Below are 22,720 nucleotides of genomic sequence, written 5' to 3'. Positions count from 1 at the left end.
ATAGACCAATTTACTATTATACAAAACACATATTTTTCATATAATGTTAGCTTCTTAAGTTACATCCTGTGAGGGAGAAACAAAGGCACAATGTCTTGTTTTTTTTTTCAACTATGAACTATTATAACTCGTAACTAGTACATATTTTAAAATTGATAACATGTATATTAAAGGAAGATTAATAGAGAGAGTAACTGGTTTGAACAAGCATACTTTTAAAAGGCCGCCATTACATTATTTACCTCAATATATCGTTCTAATGAATGATAATTCGAACAAATGAATTTAATTTTTTTTATAACTAAAATTATTTAATAACTTCCTAAATCATTACACCACTACAACTTTAAAATATAATAAAGGAAAATAATTAATGTGATCAATAATACACTATTCACCAGAGAAATATATGAACATTATTTAATATTGAATGTAATATTTTTTTAAATTACAGTTATTTTTATTTTAATTTATTCCGCATACCAAAATTTAGATGTGACAATCAAGTGTCTCTTACAATCTTGATAAAAAAAATGTAATCCTTTTATGTGAGTCTTCAAGCACCATGACTGTGGAAAATGTCACCTACAAGAATTTCCACTCTCAAATCAATTCAAGTTCAAACTTATAGGCATAGATATGGAGTAGACAAATAACATACCCTTTTCTTTGCACGATCAAGTTTATATGAAAGCTCCTTTCTTGTTCTTCGATAAATATTTTCTTATGGGCCACAACCAACAGACACGACTAATTTATTTTTTTTAAGTTGCATATTGAGAAGAAAAAAACTAAGAAATCAAGCTGCCTTATATATATATATATATATTCCTAACTCTACCCCATACGTCAAAGTGTCCCCTCACTACCTCTATTAATCACCCGCACACGATATCCAAAAAAACTAAGAAATTGAAGATATATAACTGTGTACAGCTAGACACTCACACAGTCACACACCATGAAACTCATTTGGTGTCCAGAATCAGCATTGAAAACCTACATCAACACTGTTAAATCAATAAGGACCCTTTAATTCAAGAGAAACATCAATCACATAATAATGTATAACTTTCTTTCTTTAGCTGCTTCATTTTCTTTTCTTGTTCTTTATCCCTTTCTTTCCCTCTTGATTTGCATATACGTAATTTGTTTGGCACAGTTACAACTTTGGTTGTATATGATGTATGTAAATTTGGTTATGCATGCAACAAAGTAATTGATAAATCTTCCGGTTGAATTTCAATATGATGAATTGATATTCTTGGCCTTTGATTGTTGTTTTTGCAGTGTGAGAAATTAAAGGAATTGGGGGTACCAGAGTTGCTATCAGCCATGGCTGCAGGATGGAACACGAAATTCATAGTAGAATCATGGTCCTAGGAGGGTAGATTTCGCTAGGGTTATGAGGATGGCCAAATTGGGTCCAAAAGGAGCAGTTTTGCATGCAAGAATGCATCACCTTAATTAATTGCACCTTAATGTGGGTCTATATGCACACTTACCTTTCACACGTGTTATGAATAGGGCCACCTTACAGACTTTGAACTCACTATGAATTTCGAGTTCCTTCGCGCAGTCATGATGAAACTCAGGTGCTCCAAATTCCTTAAATTTCTCACACTGCAATTATAACAACACAAACCCAAATTAATCATATAGAAATTCGACCCAGAGATCCATTAACAATTAGTGCTTAATAAAAAATACGTGACTCAGATCATTAGTGATTAATCATTACACAGAAAGTGTAATCACAATTCACAACAGATTGACACTCTCTTCCCACACATCTCAAAATGATCAATAAAACTTTTGAGAAGCATCAAAATCATTTTAACCAAACAACAAAGAAAATTACCTCTGCAATTTGCTTACTTGGCTTTTGTTTTTACTCTGTCACATTATTATATCTTATTATGCTTCCCAAGAATGCCCCTTCTGTGTTCTTTTTCTGGCCTAGGATATGCATATAGCATTACCACATTCAAAGAAAGTCTCACCCACCCATCTGATATCTAAGCTGATGCACCACCAAAAATGCTCTAGAGCAAAATTTTCAAATACAGGCAGTAAGCATGACCAACCTTTCTAACACCAAATGTTCAAAGCAATCTAAACCCTCCCAAAAAAAAAAAAAAAGATTCTCTATCTATCTATCTATCTATCTATCTCTGACCAACTGCCACTTTGAAATTTCCCTAGAAAAAAAATTTCTAATTTTAAAACATAGTATATATAAAGGTTCAGGTATTTGAATTAACTTCTTAATAAAGGCAAAAGCTCACATGTGCACACATAAAATTGGTGTTGAGGAAACAAGAACTAAAAAAATATATCATACTAATTGCAACTTTTAAACTCAAGTTTGTTTCAATTTATTTAGTTTTTTGGAAAAGTAATCGTTTCCATCTCTTTCAAAACCTCTATTCAGGAAACTGCAAACTTGAAATATTTTCTTCATTTAACCAATCCAAACTCGCACAAATGAATCATCAATTAATATTCCCCACTCAAAACAGGTAATAGGACTAATTCAGCATCAATTTCACCTAAATCCACAATTATTTCACACTTGACTGGGAAAAACCACGAAAGCAAATTCAGCACATACAATACGACACCGTACCTGAGAAGACACTACTTGGCTGAGAATTTCACCGTCACTTCTCACCTATACAGCACACACAAAAGCCATTAAACGACAAACCAAACCATCAAACGCAAAAAAATAAGAACGAATGAAAAAAACCGAAGGCAAGATTACTTACGACAGCATCGGCGGTATCGTCGCAGCTGGTTTCGATGCCCAAAACGACAACATCGCCATCACGTTTCGATGCGGCGAGCGACGATATGAGTGGAAGTTGATTTCTGCAGAAAGTGGTGAGTGCGGAGAAAAGAGAAGGTGGTGGCTTTGGAAGAAGTTTAGGCGCGAAAGTGCTGAAAAAAACCAAACACGTGGCTTTCAAGACTTTAACGGCTGAGATTGAATCAGGTATACAACACAGACTCATTCTAATTTTATTTTTGCGTTATTTTTTCTATGGAGAATGATTTTGACAAGATTGCAAGCATAATTCAATATTCTTAATTTACAGGGTCAGACAAAGAACTTCGTGGACATGAATGGCTTCAAGCATCTCTCCAACAGGTAAACATATGCAAAAGCTTTCTAATATTAAATTGTATGAGAAGAAACAATTGTGTGTTACATAAACTAATTGTGCGTAATTGTGTTCTAAAATCAAGAATTGATCTTTCTTTTTTCTTTCATATATCAAGAATCTTTGTAATTAAAATACCTTGTTCAATTTCAAGATTAACTATGAATCATTCTTTCAAAGTATTTAAATTAATAAATTGGTAAATTCTTAGAAAAGATCGTAACAAAAAAATTATTAGAAAAGATTCGCTCTAATAGAAAATATTCAAGATATCGGTCAATTAATTTGCAATCAAATATATTTATTGAATCAAGTAGTCAAGTACCATTAACATATACAAATGAATTAACATAAGAAAACCAAATATTCAATATATGGATCAATTAATTTGCAATCAAATGTATTTATCATCAAAATTATTATTTATAGACCACATATATCCTTTTACCAAAGACAATCATGCTTGAGTGGGGTAAAATATTATTATGAATAGTAAAACTCACTAAATATTTGTTTTGACTGAATCCTCCTGCTAAATAATTAATGTAGTTGTATACTCAAGATTCAATCTCGGGTATTGATTTTTAGAGAAAAAACATAATACACTCTTGGTGTAAAAAGTTGTATTCAATCTTAATCTATCATGTATGATAAATTTGTTAACTTTTAAAATATTTATCCTAATGTAATTCAAATAATGATGTATGATTGAATGACAGTATAAAACTATACGACACTATCAATACATGAACATTAAACTTTTAATTTTATTTAGTCATCTTCTAATATTTAGTTAATTAAATAGTCGTTCCTAAATTATATGTAGATTAAATTGAAATTTTGATCCTTGATTTGAAAGATGGACAATTTTGGTCGAGATGTTAAATTACTTCTATTGACCGTCAAGATGTAAATGTTGACCAAAATAATTAGCAACGTGGCAAGAAAATTTTTAATTTATTAATTAATTATAATTGATAGAGTTATTAATTTAATTACGAATGTATTAAAAAAATATTACCCTAGGAATGTGATGCTTTGAAAACACTACTTAAAGGGGAGCAATTGCCATCAACTACGAAATGCAATAATATTATATTTTTTCAATAAGAAAAAGATTTTATTAATAATATAATTATTTGAGTTGAGCATTAAGTTGTGTGCATTGTAGGCTATTAAAAAAAACAATCTCAGAAACATATTTATTGATCCGCCTATGTAGAGATGTTAAGTAGGGGTGTGTATGGTTAGGGGTCACTCGAGAATTCAAATTAATCAAATCTAATTGGAACAGTATTGATTATGTCATTTATGTATTGGGTTTGATTTTTTATTGAGTAATTTATTTATGTGGGTCAAATTGAACAAATCGATCAAAATCTTATGGGTTGGGTCATAGGTTTAAATTTATAGATCCGGTCAAAATCAAACCGATCAAAATTTTTATAATTGTTTGATTTGACTTTAAATACCATTAATATTGGAACTCTATGGCACTACAAAAAAGGCATGCTTTAGCGATCGACAGATTCGGTCGCAAAATCCCTATTTTCGGTCGCTAAATCTCTTAGCCACTCAAATAGCGACCGAATAATGTATGTCGCAAAAACCCTAGTCGTTAAACCCTCAGCAACCGAATTTCCATTTGGTTGATATTTCACCACCAAACTACTGCACACAAAATTTGGTAGTTAGATATTTTGCTTGGGACCAAATCAGCAACCAAGGTTTGGGGTAGCTAATTTGGTTGCTAACAAGTAATTAAATTTTTAATAAAATAAATTAAAATAAGATTTGGTTATTAATTTGGTCGCTAATAAAAAATTAAATTTTAATTGTAAAATAAATTAAAATAAAGGTCGTTCGCTACTAAATAATAAAGTTTTAAAAAATAATAATTTTGGTTGCTAATTCGGTCGCTAATTTTACATTCTAAAATGTTTTTTAAATGTTTTTTGTCTAGTTTAACAATTAATTTTTAAATTTAAAATAAATTAAAAAACAGCTCGATTGTTCAAAGAAAATATGCCATTATTTTTATTTATTAGATTTTAACCTGTTTAATAATTACCCGCCGTAAATATAATTTTTAAGATTAAGATTTAATAGATTTTTTCATTTATTAGATTTTAAGCTATTTAATAATTACCCGCTGTAAATATAATTTTTTTCATTTATTAGATTTTTCATTTTTTCAGCAACTTGTGATGATATAATATTTCAAATTACAAGAGATAAGTATATAATATTTTCAAACACATGAAGATGTCATTTAAAAACTGCTCAAGAAAGAGTTAGTTGCTGAAAAACTTATATTGAATGTAAATAAAGCTAATCCAAACACACTATGAGACTGCATAACAGAAACATGCCATATTAACAACCCTACCACTTCACACCCAACTTTAAGGACTTCTTGTCATACATTTTTTTTAATTTTTTTTTTTCAATTGTCTTCTCCTTGTAGAAGGGTTGCATTGTATCAATCAGCTTATAATGCATATCAGGAAAAATAACATTGAAGAAATAAATGAACTTAAATCGTTTATAGCAAAGATGTGCAATGAGTTCTAAGTTCTAACAGTTAAACATAAGTTGAAAGGAGATGTTAGAGGCTCAGACACGCACAAACATTGTCATCACAGACCAAACAACTTGCTTTGGTCCTTATCAGAATCGAGGAATGTTCTCAGTCATCACAGCCCTTGCTCATATTAAAAAGAACAATAGAAGAACCCAAATTAAAAAATGTAAAAATAAATAAAAATGCTGTGGGGGAGGGTCGCCTTCACTGGAAATCACCCCAACATAAGAGAGCAGCAAGTTTTTTTTTTCTGGTGCATGACAAAAAAACAAAAAAGGAGGAAGTGGGTAAAAGAAGAAAAAAATGCAGTAAAGGTGCACCATGTGGCTGTGGGTGAGATGAATCTGAGGGTCTATAAGTGTATCCACAATAAACCACACACAAGTGGTTTATACAAGCCTTCGTTTGACCTACCCACCTATAATAAGCTAGGAAATGGCTTTGTTTGTTTTATCAGTTGCTAGGAAAAGGATTTGTTTCACATTATATCCTCTAAATCAAAACTTTAACTAATAAGTTTGAGCAGAGGAGGGAGATTGTCAAAAGTAACCCTAAATACATTCATTCAAACACTACTACAATTTTTAGATTTAACATCACACGGTTAACATCGATTATTCATTATAGTTAATTTTGTTTCAAAACCAGTTAGTTTTTCTTACCCATTCGTATTACTATGATTATGTTTAAAAAATATAGTCATTCATTGCTCCTATCTATTAGACACTTAGTTTCAGTTTTAGTTGTTTGATTTTGGCTTTGGTCTAAGAGCTTAAGTTTCAAGTATCTTCCAACCATTATTTTGTGTGAAGACTCGGTGCCATTGATGCTTGAAGCCAAAGACACTAATTGTTTGTCTTGCTACTCCCAGTTTAGGTACTCTAGCTTTTGCTGTCTAATTAGTTCATGATCTTCATTCAATAACCTTGTTGGCCTCAATTTTCTGATATAAGCTTATGCAGCTGATAACCCTTTATTGTTGCAACAACCTATTGTCGCCACGTAAGATAGTTTTCATATGTGTTTGTTTGTAGTCGGCACACGTTTTGATGCATGCTTAGATCAATCCAAGAATCTTGCGACATTGGATTCAACTAGTGTTTGAGACTTGTTAATACTAAAACAAACACACCCTTCCTCGTCTAATTTTAGGTTTGGGATGTAATAGATAAGATACTAGGCAGAGTTATGTTTGATCATTCAAGTTCTGATATAAAGATATGTAAGCAGTAATTAATAAATGAGAGAAGGAATATGGATAAATTATACGCTATAATATTCATTGGGTTAATGTATATCCATAGTTTCAAAGACTAATTCAATCCTGAGGCTTGTGTATCTCTTGTGACTGTGACAGTGCGAATGCAAAGAAGATTCTCTCTATTGTTCAATGGCTCACGCCATTGACCAACAAATAGTGCTTGTATTATACTTATTCTACAAAAAGCATTCTTTTTTTTTTTGGGTGGTTGAGATTTTGTGTGTTTGCTAGGTAGGAGAGGGAGATAGGTATGCCAGTGGATGTGATTATTTGGCTTGAGGGTAGTTGGCTTTTGAGTTGTGATTTGTTTCTAGAAGCTGATAACAAAATTTAATCCCCGTAACACAAATGGTCTCATATATTCCTAAAAATGAGAAATTGATTTCCAGCAGCCCATAACCTTTGTAAGGTAGAAAATACCTTTGTGTGTTTTTTACTTTTAATATTATGCATCATGATGATGAAGTCCCTACATTATATGCATTTATCATACATTTTTTGTATCATTCTGATTTTCAATCAATTTCATTCTATTAGTTTTCTTAATTCTGTTTGTTCTCTTGGGCGCAAAGAGAAGGAAAAAAAAGCTAGGAATAAGATATTGAAATTCAAAAACAGCTACATATGGGTGGAAGTCTGTGAAATTCAAGGACTTGCATGCCTGTGCAAGTCCTTGTTAGAGTTTATTTCACTTTGAATATTTGGGGGCAATGGTTAGTTTGGGCTTTGATTTTGGTCCATGTTTGTGGAGTCATATTGTGGGGCTGTTTGACTTGTTGATAATTTGAATGTGGTAATACACATTTGAGAGGGGGAATTAATGTTGAATTCAAGTGAGTTGCATCTAAAGCTAGTTGTGGGGCAGTTTGACTTGTTGGAAATCTTTTGTAGTTGCAGATTTCTTTGGAAGAGAATTTGCTAAAGATGATGACATTTCTTGTGTGTATCATAGTAATTAAAAATAGATTAACTCTATTATTTTTATTTGAAAATTTGTACTGAAGTAATAGTATTGAAACTAATAGAAATAAAGAATAGAAATATTCAATGGTTTGACCTTTCCCCATCTTTTGCACTCTCAATTTTTGAACTAGTAGCTCCATCTTATTCATGGAACTACTTTATAGTTGCATCTAAAGCTATCAGATCAACTTGTATTGCCTTTGTATTGTCTTTCCATGAGAATCTCTTTCTCCAAACCTTTTAAAACTGATTGAATTCTTATAGAATGACATTACAAAGACAATAAAAGTTGAGTTTGAAATTCAGAGTGGAATTTTGTTGGTAAAACATATGAAACTAGCTTTAACTTTTGCTTTTGTCTTTGCTTGGCCAAAAAGAACAGTGGTAGTTAGTTTGTGGGAAGCATCTTTTCCATTTATATATGATGCATGATTTCTAGATGGAAAAACAGGTCAACCTAGGCCAATGGTGGGATGGTGGGTCAACTGCCCATTTTTTAAAACTTATTTGAAGGTCAACCCATCAACTTTTTAATAATTGGTTAGGATGTGTAGTATGGCTATAATTTAGAAAAAAAAAGCAGTTAGGCTATGTAGCATGGCTATAATTATTTATTGCTTTACTGATAGCTTCTTTGTTCATAGGTTACAAGCACTGGAATATCTCAACCTCTATCAGGAAGTGTTGATGGCATCATCGACCCTACATCCCCCGTCAGACGCCACGTGAAGTGGAAGATGCATGGCCCGCACCAAGAAAACAGGGGAGATGACGACTGAGGCTGCAAAGGAAATCATTGAGAAGATCGCAAGTCATTTTCAACTAACCATTAGAATTATATTTCTTTATTTTGTGAATGCCATGTGCAAATGTGTCTTTTCTATGCAGGATTCCTTTGAGGAGCAGGCGTCACAAGGATCCTTCGTCCCCCATCGACGTCAGGATGTTCTCACTACTGCTATTGGATGTCCAGAGCACCCTGGACGTGTCCGTGCTGCTGGAGCCGGTGTCACCATCATGAAATACTTTAGATTGGCTCCACGGATGTCCCGCAACTCTTCCTCGTTGCCTCCTGAAGAATTGCATCAGCTGACCCAGCAAATCAGGGACCAACTAGAGGAGTTGATCACAGAAAAAGTGACTCGACAGCTTATGACATCATTTAGCCAGATGCAGTCCCACTTTCGGTCCCAGATGCAATCTCAGGGACTTGCACTGCCTCCGGAGCCTCTGGTTGGTTCCTCAGGTCCTCGAGTAAGCACAAAGGAGAGTTGTGTTGATCCCTCAGGAAACGATCCTGAGACGGGTGACTCAGACAGGTGCGGCTTATACATTGAAGCAAAGGTGGGTGTGGAGGAGGTTAAAGATCCAGATGTTCCCGTTCCTGTACCCACTGATGAGGTTTCCTTAGTGGGGCAGACAATTCACACCTTCCTTGCTTGGCTAACACACCTGGTCAAACATTTATCATAGTAGGTACTTTACTCTTACTATATGTTTCTTCTTTTTGAGTTAATTCATTCAATGTGCCTCAAATTAGGACATTTAACTGTTTTATGAACAAGCAGTTGTGTCTCCAAAAAAACCACCTCAAAACCCGGATCTGGAGGTCGATGATCTGCTTTATCTGATGACATTGACCATCACAGAGCTTTTCTTGCGGCCTTACCATGTTACATGGGATGCCACCGTGTTCGGGATCTTTAATCCAAACTTCCCACTCTACATAAAGCATGAAGACCTCTCCAAAATAGTATACGGTGGTCAATGTTTCAGCATATCAGTGTTACATGGGATGAAGATTATTCCTGCACCCAAATGGAGATTCTAGGAGCTTAAAAATTCACTCTTTAAAATATCAAAATACAAGGAATCTTAAAAATTACTACCTAGAACCTATATGGATCACAACAACTTGACAGAAAAGAAAAAAGAATAAAAAGGAGAGAAAATTAAAATACAGTTGATTTGAGGATTAGGAACTATCAATGAGAAGCTAATGGATATGTGAACATTATTTTATAATTTCATGTGAGACTCAAAGTGATTTTGATGGAATAAAAAGCTTTGCCATGAAAGTGGAACTGGGAACATCGAGAGAGAAGAAAAGAAAGCGTTGGGGGAGAAGAAATGTTTGATAAAAATTCACAGCAATGCTAAAACAAGCAATGTTGCTAGGCATTATATATATGATATTTAATCCAATTGTGAGAACTGAAATTAATTTATATAGTAAATAAATATACTTAAATAAAATGAGAATATTTTCTATTTTTAAAATATTTATTTATGTAATTTACTGACAGTATTTGTTATCTATATTACAATAAATAACATAATTTTTTTAATATAGATAAAAAATGTTGTCACTAAATCAGAAACATTATTTCAAAAGATAAATATAATATATAAAATAAAAAAACTTATATAAATATACATATTCTAATTTATGTAAAAATAGAATTTAATCTTATATGTTATATTTTAAAGGATAATATATAAGATTATAAAAATATAATAAAGAAAAAAATTGAATTTGAACTATTTTTGCATAAAATTTTTATTAATATTATATTTTGCACGAAATATTCAAATGAGCACTTTGATGTCGTCATAACAGAGTATGTTTTTGTTTCTAAACATCATGGTTCTTGTGCTTCCTCAAGCATTTTTAAAGTTTTTATTTTTTTAAGAAAAATGTTAATCAACTTTTTATTATAATCAATTTTTGAAATTTTACCATCAACGGTTAAAATTAGGAGTGGGTAAGCGGGCTGACTCATCCCACGTAAGCCCACATTGCTAGCAGACAGACCAGTCTGCCTCACACTCTTACACGAACTTAATACATTGGTCCGCACCCGCCTCGCGGGCCTAGTTTTTAAATAAACACTTACATTTGACAATAAATATAGTTTTTTCTCTTAATAAAATAGGAGGACTAATTTGGTGAAATAGGTAAAATAGGGGGATGTATTTTGCAATTAAGCCTTAAATTAAAGTAAATTTGAGATTTTAGTGAATGCATATGTTACACATTGCATCTTATTGGGCCTTGCTCAATGCACATGTTGTACTAAAGTCAAATTGGGTCTTCATCAATGCATAAATTTTACTTATGTCATATTTAAACTTATTGAATAATTGGTGTTACACTTATACCTTATATTTTGAATTACTTAATTTTATAAATTTTGATTATCATATATTTTCAGAGTATAAAGGGTATTTATTGTCATTTTTAAATATTTATTTTGTAAAAAACACAAATTAAAAGACCAATGATAAACATGGCTTATTGATCTTAATCAAATAATCTAAATATTATTTTTTAATTGAAAAATATTACTAATATACTAATTTCAATATTTTTCTGGTATAAAATATATTTAAGTATATTATTTATTTATTATGATTTATAATAAATAAAATTTTTGTTACTTCACATACATAGACTAATGACATTTCAGTCACTAATTCGGTCATTAATCTCGAAACAGAGGTACGTATAGCGACCGAATAATGTTCGATCGCTATAATCTTGATATTGCGGTCGAAATCTCTTCGGTTGCTATCTTCAACTACATATCGGTCGCTACTTTGGTGGCTAAAGTACTTTTGTTTTTTTACATGTACAACAACCAAAATAGCCAAATAAGCCTTCAGCGACCTTCAACTTCGGTCGCTAATTCAGTCGCTGACACACGTTAGGCATCATTATCAAATTCGGTTGCAAATTCAGTCGCGAATTGCACCAATAATAGTGTGATCGCTACATCGGTCGCTGTTGAACACCAAAATTTTTCGGTCGCTAATTTCGGTTGCTAAATAGCATTTTTCTAGTTGTAAGGATTGAAACTTTGAACTTATTAAAATATTACTTTTAAGTACATTGCTATTTGTTTTACCTTTTTTATTTATGTTTATGATATTAATGATCACATTATAGGAAATAGCGTGATTCAAATTATTATAGTAAATCTCATATTTTTAATTTATATTAGTCAATTTTAAAATATTATGTTGATGATATTAAATGAATCAATTTTATTATTTTTAAATATTTGATAATACTGTTTTAACCATGCTAAATATTTGGATGAATTATGATATAAAATAATAATTTTAAAAAAATCAAATTTAAATAAATATGACTTGAATTTCAACTATAGGAAATTTCATCTAATATTCTTTTATGAAGGAAATACATAATATAATATACAATACCCATAGTTTCTAACTTCAAATTAGATACGAGGCTAATGTTGTCAAATATATACAAAAAATAACAAAAAAATGTGTCATGTTCTTAAATTTGTTTTTATTTTATTATCTAAAAAAATAAAAAATTAATAATTTTTGTTGTCATTATTAATTCTTTTTTTAAGCTCCTGTAAAATAAATTATTTTTGTTCCCTCTATCTTGAAAACATTAGGCCGTGCATTTACTGTCTCTTCTTTTTTCTATTTTAGTTGATTTTTGAATAACTATAAAAAATTCTCATTATTATAACTTTATTTCATATTTTAAAGAAAATAACAAAAGATATTATCACTGTTTCTTAAAATTCTTAATTAAAAGCATGAAATATGTAAAAAAAACATTTTCTAATTATTAATAAATATATTAATGAATTGATAATAGAAATAGATAAGATAATTATAAACCTCATGCTATCTTTGTATCTTTTATATATCCAAGACTATGGGGAGATCGACATGCATTTCTTGAGAACTAGAAGTATCATAATGAGTAGGACAACCATCAAAGCCTGGAGAAGGAGAATGGAGAACATGTAAAGTTTTCTTAGGTATACACACCTAATTTTTTTTTCTTTCTTTTTTCTGTATGGATGTGATTTAGATGACGAATAATTTCAAGCATAATTCAATAATTTTAATTTCCAGGGTTTGAAAAAGAACGTCGTGGACATGGATTCAAGCATCTCTCCAGTAGGTAAGCATATGATTAAACCTTTCTGATATTAAATTGTCTGAAAAAATGTGTGTTACATAAACTAAATGTGTGTAATTGTTTTGTTCTAAAATCAAGAATTAATCTTTTTTTTTCATAGATCAAGAATCTTTGTAATTAAAACACATTGTTCAATTTTATGATTATCTATTTTTTTTATCAGAATTCCAAGATAAACTATTAATCCTTCTTTCATTGAAACAGAATCACACATAAAAAACAAAAAAACAAAAGACTGGCCTACACAAAAACTCTATTTTCATTGAATAATACATACCTGAATTTAAGCTTCCCACCATTCATCACTAGCAGCAATGGTTTTCTTCTCCCCATTCCAGCCAAGACCTGTGTCCTTCCCAATAAGCTTAGCCCATAATTGTCATTCCTTTTTCAAATAATCCCACCTATTTCTAAATTGTTTATATTCATATCTCAAATTTGTTGCCTTATTGAACTTTTCTGCAATATTTGCCCAACCAAGTTTAGTAAGTGGTTGTGAGGTTTATTTCCAGCATTCATCTCTTCTATGCACACTTTCAACATAATCTCAATATTTTTATCACACCATTCTGCTTTCTTTCTTTTCACAAGAACTTGATTGAGAGACATCTCACAAGCTTAATGAAACAAACAAAAGCATAACCCTAATCCATAACAATTCAAAATTTAATGAGAAGAAAAAGAAATTAATGAAGAATTGGTTAACCTGTGATGCTAACAAAGGAAGAAGAAGAGATGACGAAGGATGATCGGAAAGAATGATGAAGGATGATTGGAAGCACGAGAGAGAAATTTTGAGGAACAAGAGAGAGAAATTTTTTGAGGGTTTAGAAAATGAGGAGGGCATGCTTTGTCATTTTGAAATTTTTTGAGGACATAATTGTCCAAGCATTATCTAGGGAACAAATTCCCGAAAAGAAAATTTCACAAACTGAAAATCTGAGCTTCAAAAAAAGATTTGCTGAAAGCTTTTACTTTTATAAAAGCTAAAAAAAATTTAATAACCAAACACTCTTAAAAAAAATAAAAGATCTTTTTCTAGTAGATAAGATGATAAAAGATTTTTTCTAGTAGATAAGATGGTAAAAGATCTTTTGGGCTGCATCCAAATGGACCCATATACCGTTTGTATATGTGCATTCCTCTATGTAGGTAAAAACTTGTATGCACACACAACTACACATTTGATCATTTTTTTTATGACCTTAGTAACAAACTACCTTGTACAGTGAATGTCTAATAGTTATCATAGTAATAAATCTGGATAGAGTAAATGGTAAATCATAGTGCTTTATAGTTTAGCTTTATGGATTCGTTTCTTAGTTTGTTCAGACAACATATTGCTAATTTGTTGCATTCTCTTGATTTTCTCTCATAGTGATGACGTTTACCATGAAAATGTCTTTATTTTTTTTTCTTGGTGTAAATATTTTCTTCTTATTTTCTTTCATTTTTTTTTACTTTTACTCAAATTTCCTGACAGTTCTCTCTCTAACTATGGTATTCTCAACATAATTAATTATATGGTGGTATGAGAAAAGAAAGATCGAACTTATTGTCCACCCTCCTCTCTTACCCCATCACCTTACGCTTGTAAATGAATACAGTTGCAACTAACCCCAGTTATCATTTGTTTAGTGCAAGAAAGATAGAGTGAAAAAGACAAATGATAGCCAAAAAATAGAAAGATAAATACAATGTATCCAAACTATATTTTTTTTATATTTAAATAAATCTATGCAATGAATGAGTTATAATGATTTAGTACTCCACTCCATCTTGTACTCCACTTCATCTCTATATTAATAGCATTTCATTTTGCTTCTTACAAAAATCTATAATGTATCTTTAATTATATTCAATTTCTTTTTTACATTTAAGAAAATCTATCCATGATAGTTCAAAAATAAATCTCGGAGATGATATCTTATATTTAATTTTTTAATTAAATATCAAGAAGTCATAAGTATGAATGATAATGAGTTAAATTCGATTTCCTTAAACTTTAAGTAAAATTTCAAGCTCAAATTTTATAAATAAAAAAATATGTTTGAAAAAAATGATCCTGATGATTAAAATTTAATCATTAATAAAATTAATAAATATTTTACGCTAGTGCTCTGGTGAAAAAAAAAAAAACCTTTCCTATTAAATTTACCTTGTATTGTATGATATATAGGTTAAGCACAATGGTTGTTGACATGCTACAAGGGGTGTTTATGTAAAATAAAGTTCACTTGAAATGTTCATGTACGCTGCTAGAATAGGGACGGACAAAAAAAGTGAATTGAATTGTGTGAGAATTAAGTCGAACTGAAAACAATTCGTTCGAACCAAACTTAATTGAAAAAAGTTGTAAAAGTTCGAATCAAAATGCTCTATGAATCGAGCTAAACTATTTTTTTAAACTGAATTGTATTCTAAAAAATTAGTTTTTCAGTTTCAAATTAACATTTTTCTTAGTTTTAGATTAAACTGTGTCTGTGCTCGAAATAATTCATTACACTATTTACACTTGTAATTTGTTACTATTTAACTTCAAATATTGTTGGTGTAGTCAATCTAATAGTAAAGGATTAAATCCAATCTATAATTTTCAACTATCTTGATTTTCTTATGGAATGAAAAAACAGAGGGCTGCATACTAAAAAGATATTAAAGCTTACCCTTCATCTTCTTATGCAATATATGTATGAGTGGTCTAAATGACTTTATCCAATAGATAAAAAAACCTATATTTTAGGTTTGTATGTTCAATTAGCATGAGTACGCGTGCCACCTTACACTGAATATGAACTCAAACATACCAATAAACCAATAGTATTTTATTATTCTAATCTCAAAAGTGGTTTCATTTGGATTTCAATGGTGCTAACAATTAGATTTGCGGTCCACATTATGCACATTTGAAGGCATAACAAAATTATAGGCTTAACTAACATTTTACTACTGGAGAAATATTTCATTTTGATTTTATTACTTAAAATTATCATTTCTTTTTATTTTTGTATTTTACATTTTTATGTTAAGATATATTTTAGTATATATGATAAGTAAAATTTCATTAAATGATGTCGCAACAAATTAATAAAGTATCATATCATCAATTACATATCATTTAATAAGGATAAAGTATCACATCATTAATTATAAATCATTTATGAATCTTTCAATAAAAGTGAGTATTAAAATATAAAAAGTATGTGGTACTAAAATAGAAACAATATTAATTTAAGTAGTAAAATCAAGATGATCTATTTTACTGACAATAAAAAATTATTTAAGTCAAAATTGTATGTTGGAACAAATTCCTTAGTTTACTTATCGACCAATTTACTATTATACAAAACACATATTTTTCATATAATGTTAGCTTCTTAAGTTACAATCTGTGAGGGAGAAACAAAGGCACGATGTCTTGTTTTTTTTTTTTTTCAACTCTGAACTATTATAACTCGTAAGTTGTACATATTTTAAAATTGATAACATGTATATTAAAGGAAGATTAATAGAGAGAGTAGCTGGTTTGAACAAACATACTTTAAAAAGGCCGCCATTACATTATTTACCTCAATATATCGTTCTAATCAATGATAATTCGAACAAATGAATTTAATTATTTTTATAACTAAAATTATTTAATAACTTCCTAAATCATTACACCACTACAACATTAAAAAAATAATGAAGGAAAACAATTAATGTGATCAGTAATACATTATTCACCAGAGAAATATATGAACATTATTTAATATTGAATGTAATATTTTTTTAAATTAAAGTTATTTTTATTTCAATTTATTCCGCATACCAAAATTTAGATGTGACAATCAAGTGTGTCTTACAATCTTGATAAAAAAAAATGTAATCCTTTTATGTTGGTCTTCGAGCACCATGACTGTGGAAAATGTCATCTACAAGAATTTCCACTCTCAAATCAATTCAAGTTCAAACTTATAGGCATAGATAAGGAGTAGAGAAATAAGATACCCTTTTCTTTGCATGATCAAGTTTATATGGAAGTTCCTTTCTTGTTCCTCGATAAATATTTCCTTATGGGCCACAACTAATAGACACGACGAATTTTTTTTTTTAAGTTGCATAGTGAGAAGAAAAAAACTAAGAAATCAAGCTGCCTACTATATATATATTCCTAACTCTACCCCGTACGTGAAAGTGTCCCCTCACTACCTCTATTAATCACCCTCACACAATATCCAAAAAAACTCAGAAATTGAAGATATATAACTGTGCACAGATAGAGAGAAAGAAACAAAAAGAAAGACTCACTCACACACAGTCACACACCATGAAGCTCGTTTGGTGTCCAGAATCAGCATTGAAAGCCTACATCGACACTGTTAAATCAATAAGGACCCTTTAATTCAAGATAAGAATCAATCACATAATAATGTATAACTTTCTTTCTTTAGCTGCTTCATTTTCTTTTCTTGTTCTTTATCCCTTTCTTTCCCTCTTGATTTGCATATACGTAATTTGTTTGGCACAGTTACAACTTTGGTTGTATATGATGTATGTAAATTTGGTTATGCATGCAACAAAGTAATTGATAAATTATAAACTTAAAGATTCTGTAGTAATTAAACACATGCCAAATGGATGGATATATCTTCCGGTTGAATTTCAATATGATGTATTGATATTCTTGGCCTTTTATTGTTGTTTTTGCAGTGTGAGAAATTAAAGGAATTGGGGGTACCAGAGTTGCTATCAGCCATGGCTGCAGGATGGAACACGAAATTCATAGTAGAATCATGGTCCTACGAGGGTAGATTTCGCTAGGGTTATGAGGATGGCCAAAGTGGGTCCAAAAGGAGCAGTTTTGCATGCAAGAATGCATCACCTTAAATTAATTGCACCTTAATGTGGGTCTATATGCACACTTACCTTTCACACGTGTTATGAATAGGGCCACCTAACAGACTTTGAACTCACTATGAATTTCGAGTTCCTTGGCGCAGTCATGATGAAACTCAGGTGCTCCAAATTCCTTAAATTTCTCACACTGCAATTATAACAACACAAGCCCACATTAATCATATAGAAATTCGACCCAGAGATCCATTAGCAATTAGTGCAAATCTTTTTCCAAGAATTTACAAAATTAATTAATCGGTGAAATTGAAAGAAGGGGATTCATAATCTTGGAACGTAATTTAGTTACAAACATTCTTGTTCTATGAAAGAAATTAAGGTTCTTGATTTAGAATAAACGCATAATTAATTAGTGTAACACCCACGTTGGTTATTTTCACGCAATTTAATATTAGAAAGGTTTTATAATATGTGTATACCTGCTGGAGATCGAGATGCTTGAATCCATCCATGTCCACGACGATCTTTGCCTAATCCTGGAAACAATCTTGCAATCTTCATCTAAATCATATGCAAAGAAGAAAAGAACGAAACAATTAAAATAGAATGAGTTTGTGTGTACCTGAGAAATGTACCTCTCTTCCCCTCTCCTCCCTCGTCTCCACTCAGAAAATAGTGCAAGGGACCGTCCTACACCCTGTAGAATTCACCTGTTCATTTATTTTGGAAGGCTGATGTGTATGCTTGATTTGATATTTTGATAGAACTGGTATCATAACAGCGAGAAAGAATGATTTTTTTATTTAATGAACTGGTATCATACTGCTTTGGATCCACTCCTTACTCCGCTTTCTCAGTTTCCAAAAGTCTCATAAACTGATTACACTTTACAGTTATTCCTATTTATAGGCAGTTGTTGGTTTGCTGACATAAGCACACCCTTAATGGGCTTAATCAGTTGCACGCCTGGTCCACTTCTTGACTAACAAAACTAAAACCCAAAAATAAGAAGGCTGTTGCTAGGTGCACCCAGCATAATTGCTGGTGCACCCAGCAATTATATGAAGTTACACAATTGGCCCTTATAATAAAATTAATAAATTAAAATTTTTAAATGAAAAAGCCGTTTTGTTTCAAAATTTCTTCCGCGACCCAAAGCTTCTTCACCTTTGAGTTCTTCTTCTTCCGCGACCAGAGCTCCACGCGTCTAGCAATCTTCTCCCCGCGTCCAGGTCTTCTTCTCCGCGCGCGTCGTCCTCCATTGCCGGCATTTGAAGCTTTGAAGCATTCGCGTTACGCCCTATAGGTTAGTGTTCTAACCTCATTTTTCTCCTTTAATCGCTTTTGATGGCCATAGGGTAGAAGACATGCTTGGTCTAGTTTGGTTTTTGATGGTTTTGGTTGCGCGAGGTTGAAGACGAGCCTTCTTCCGCGGAAGGTTCATTTCTTCCGCGCGTGTCTGGGTGCCGTTGGAGGTCGGGCGGAAGATCGTTTCTTCCGCGGACTCCAGCGGAAGATGACAAAAATGGCACTTCCGTGGGATCCCGCGGAAGAACCATCTTCCGCGAGAAGGAAATGTCACGGACTAGATACCCGCGGAAGAAGCTTCTTCCGCGTGTGCCAAAGACGTTCCATTACCTTCTCGCGGAAGATGGTTCTTCCGCGGGATCCCACGGAAGTGCCATTTCTGTCATCTTCCGCTGGAGTCCGTGGAAGAAAGGTTCTTCCGTGGGAGTGCTTTTCCTTCCTGCGGAAGAACCTTCTTCCGCGAGTACTTGTTTTTATAGAATTTTGGATTTTTTTTAAAATTATTCCAAACCATCTTTTGTTCATATTATTATTTAGTTTGTGTTATTTATATATGCATTTGTATGTGTAAATTGATATTATATTTGGTGTGATTTAAATATGCATGTATATGTGTAAATTGAATTACAATTTGGTGTGATTTGAGTTGGATGATTAATGAAGCTAAGTTGTGGGCAGTGTGGTTGTCAATTAGCTAATGGTATTCAGCTAAGGCACTGTGGTTAGGGGTGGGAATAGGCCAGGCCAGGCCAGGCTTTAAAAGGCCTGAGCCTAGCCTACGATTAAATTTTGAGGCCTGAGCCTGGCCTATAGCCTATCAAAGACTTTTATTTTGGCTCGGCCTGACCTTTTTAAAAGCCTAGCCTGGCCTGGTAGCCTATTTAAAAATTTTCTTCACATTAAATCTTTAATATTCCTAGTTGTTTTTACCAAAAAAAAATAAAATAACAGACCTTCTATAATAGGCTAAACAAGGCCTTAATATATAATTTGCCTTAATTTTTAATCTAACGTTAATTTAGTTGGTGGTCCTAAAAATATATTAATAATATAAACAGAAATCACCAAATGATATAAAATAATCTAAAACAAAAGAAAACCTCATACTTGAGGTAGTATCATCCAAGTCTATCAAACCAACATATTAATTATTACAATAAAGAAATAAAGCCTACATCTCCATTCTATTTGAACAGAACCGATGTATAAAATATCTACCAATAAAATTAATAGTAACGTCATTTCATCATTAGCTCCTCCATATCCACTATAAGATAGGATATGATTTTTGTATAGAAACGTAATAGGATATGATAGGATATGATTTTTGTATAGAAACGCAATAGGATATGATAGGATATAATTTTTGTATAGGAACGTAATAGGATATGATAGGATATGATTTTTGTATAAGAATGTAGGATATGATAGGATATGATTTTTATTTGCTCTAGAATAAAGGAAACCTAATAGGAATAGAAAAATGAACTGTTAACAGAAATAAGAAAACTAATAAAAATAATGAGAAATATAAAGAAACTCACACCTTGTAATTAAAATTTTACTTAATTATAGGAATGAAATCTGCTAGTTTTTTTAAAAAATAATATTAATTGTACCCAAAAAATAATATATATATATATATATATATATATATATATATATATATATATATATATATAGGCCGGCCTATCAGGCTTATAAGGCTTTTTAATAAGACCAGGCTTTACGTAGGCCAGGTCATAGGCCCCTGTAGGCCGGCCTAGCCTATTCCCATCCATAACTGTGGTTGTCAATTAGCTAACAATTACAACTCAAATATGAATCATAGAAACAAATTTTAGTTGCTTTTGATACATGTTGATATGAAAATTTGATCAAACATGAATCATGGATGTCAAGCTAAACATGCACTGAGTTATGTTGATCAAACATGAATCATCGAAGTTGAATTATTGTTACTGGCTTAAGATCGAGTAGTGATTCTTTAAAAATAAGAACTAGAGAAAGCGGTAGTGTGCTTTTAAAATTTAAAGAGAATGGCAACTATATTGGTTGGCACGAGTGTCTTATAGGCAATGAGCGCGGGTCAACCAATGTTAAAACAAGTCTAAAACAAAATTTGCATGATCCATAAAAATTAGCTAGCACACCACACCACATAAAAACATAAATTCCAACCAACTTGACTAGCTTGTACTTGTAAGAATATAAAATAGCTTTAAATAGTATAAAAGATACTCCAGAAAAGCACATCTTCTAATCATCCTTTTCTTTGCTACATGGCAGCATGGAAACTTTAAAAAAATAAGTTAGACAACGGGGTACACATTTACAAAATAAGTTAGAAGTTTAAAAAAAAGAGTTTGAAATTTAAAAAAAAAACTTAGCTAGAAACTTTAAAAAAATAAGTTAGACATTTAAAAAAATAAGTTAGAAATTTTAAAAAAAACTTAGCTAGAAACTTTTAAAAAATAAGTTAGTCATTGAAACAAATAAGTTACAAATTTTAATTTTTACTTAAAATTATTATATTATTTAATCAAAAACAAGTTACAAATTTAAAAAAAATAAGTTAGAAATTTAAAAAAATAAGTTACACATTTACAAAATAAGTTAGAAATTAAAAAAAATGAGTTAGAAATTTTTAAAAAAACTTAGCTAGAAACTTTAAAAAAATAAGTTAGACATTTAAAAAAATAAGCTAGAAATTTTTAAAAAAATTAGTTAGTCATTTTAAAAAATAAGTTAGAAATTTAAAAAAATAAGTTACAAATTTTAAAAAAAAAGCTAGAAATTTTTTTTAAAAATAAGTTAGTCATTGAAACAAATAAGTTACAAATTTTAATTTTTACTTAAAATTATTATATTATTTAATCAAAAACAAGTTACAAATTTAAAAAAAATAAGTTAGAAATTTAAAAAAATAAGTTACACATTTACAAAATAAGTTAGAAATTTTAAAAAAAATGAGTTCGAAATTTTTAAAAAAACTTAGCTAGAAACTTTAAAAAAATAAGTTAGACATTTAAAAAAATAAGCTAGAAATTTTAAAAAAAATTAGTTAGTCATTTAAAAAAATAAGTTAGAAATTTAAAAAAATAAGTTACAAATTTAAAAAAAAAAGCTAGAAATTTTTTAAAAAATAAGTTAGTCATTGAAACAAATAAGTTACAAATTTTAATTGATTGAAACAAATAAATTACAAATTTAAATTGATTGAAACAAATAAGTTACAAATTTTAATTAAATGTAATTGATTGGACAAAATAAGTTACAAATTTTAATTTGCACGAACGGGTCACAATTATTTATTCCTTATAAATTTTTTTTCTAAAAGTTGATAATAAAACTTTTATTCCTTTTTCATACATACTACACATTACAAACGGATCACAAACATAACAAATTGACACACTAAGACATATTACATCGACTAGAACATGATGGACACAAATTTAATTTGCACGAAACAGCCTAACATTTAATTAGCATTCAATCACGCAAGGACGTAACCACATCGTCCTCATTTTCCATAACCACTTTATGAAAGAGAGCCAAAATTTCTATTGACACAAATTGTTTCCAGTAATTAGACTCTACCAGCACCTTCAGCACGTCGTCAT

The 22,720-nt window shown here is 30.8% G+C and overlaps 1 non-coding gene across 1 annotated transcript; it reads right to left on the bottom strand.

Annotated features, from left to right (window-relative positions):
• Positions 1–5,778: 5,778 nt before the first annotated feature.
• Positions 5,779–5,872, bottom strand: LOC114407940. The gene has a single exon (XR_003665747.1). It is a non-coding gene; the product is annotated as a small nucleolar RNA snoR126 (small nucleolar RNA).
• Positions 5,873–22,720: the final 16,848 nt, after the last annotated feature.

The sequence above is a fragment of the Glycine soja genome, chromosome 3 (genome assembly GCF_004193775.1).
Source record: "Glycine soja cultivar W05 chromosome 3, ASM419377v2, whole genome shotgun sequence".
NCBI lineage: Eukaryota > Viridiplantae > Streptophyta > Magnoliopsida > Fabales > Fabaceae > Glycine > Glycine soja.
This window is presented reverse-complemented; position numbering and strand designations above follow the sequence as displayed.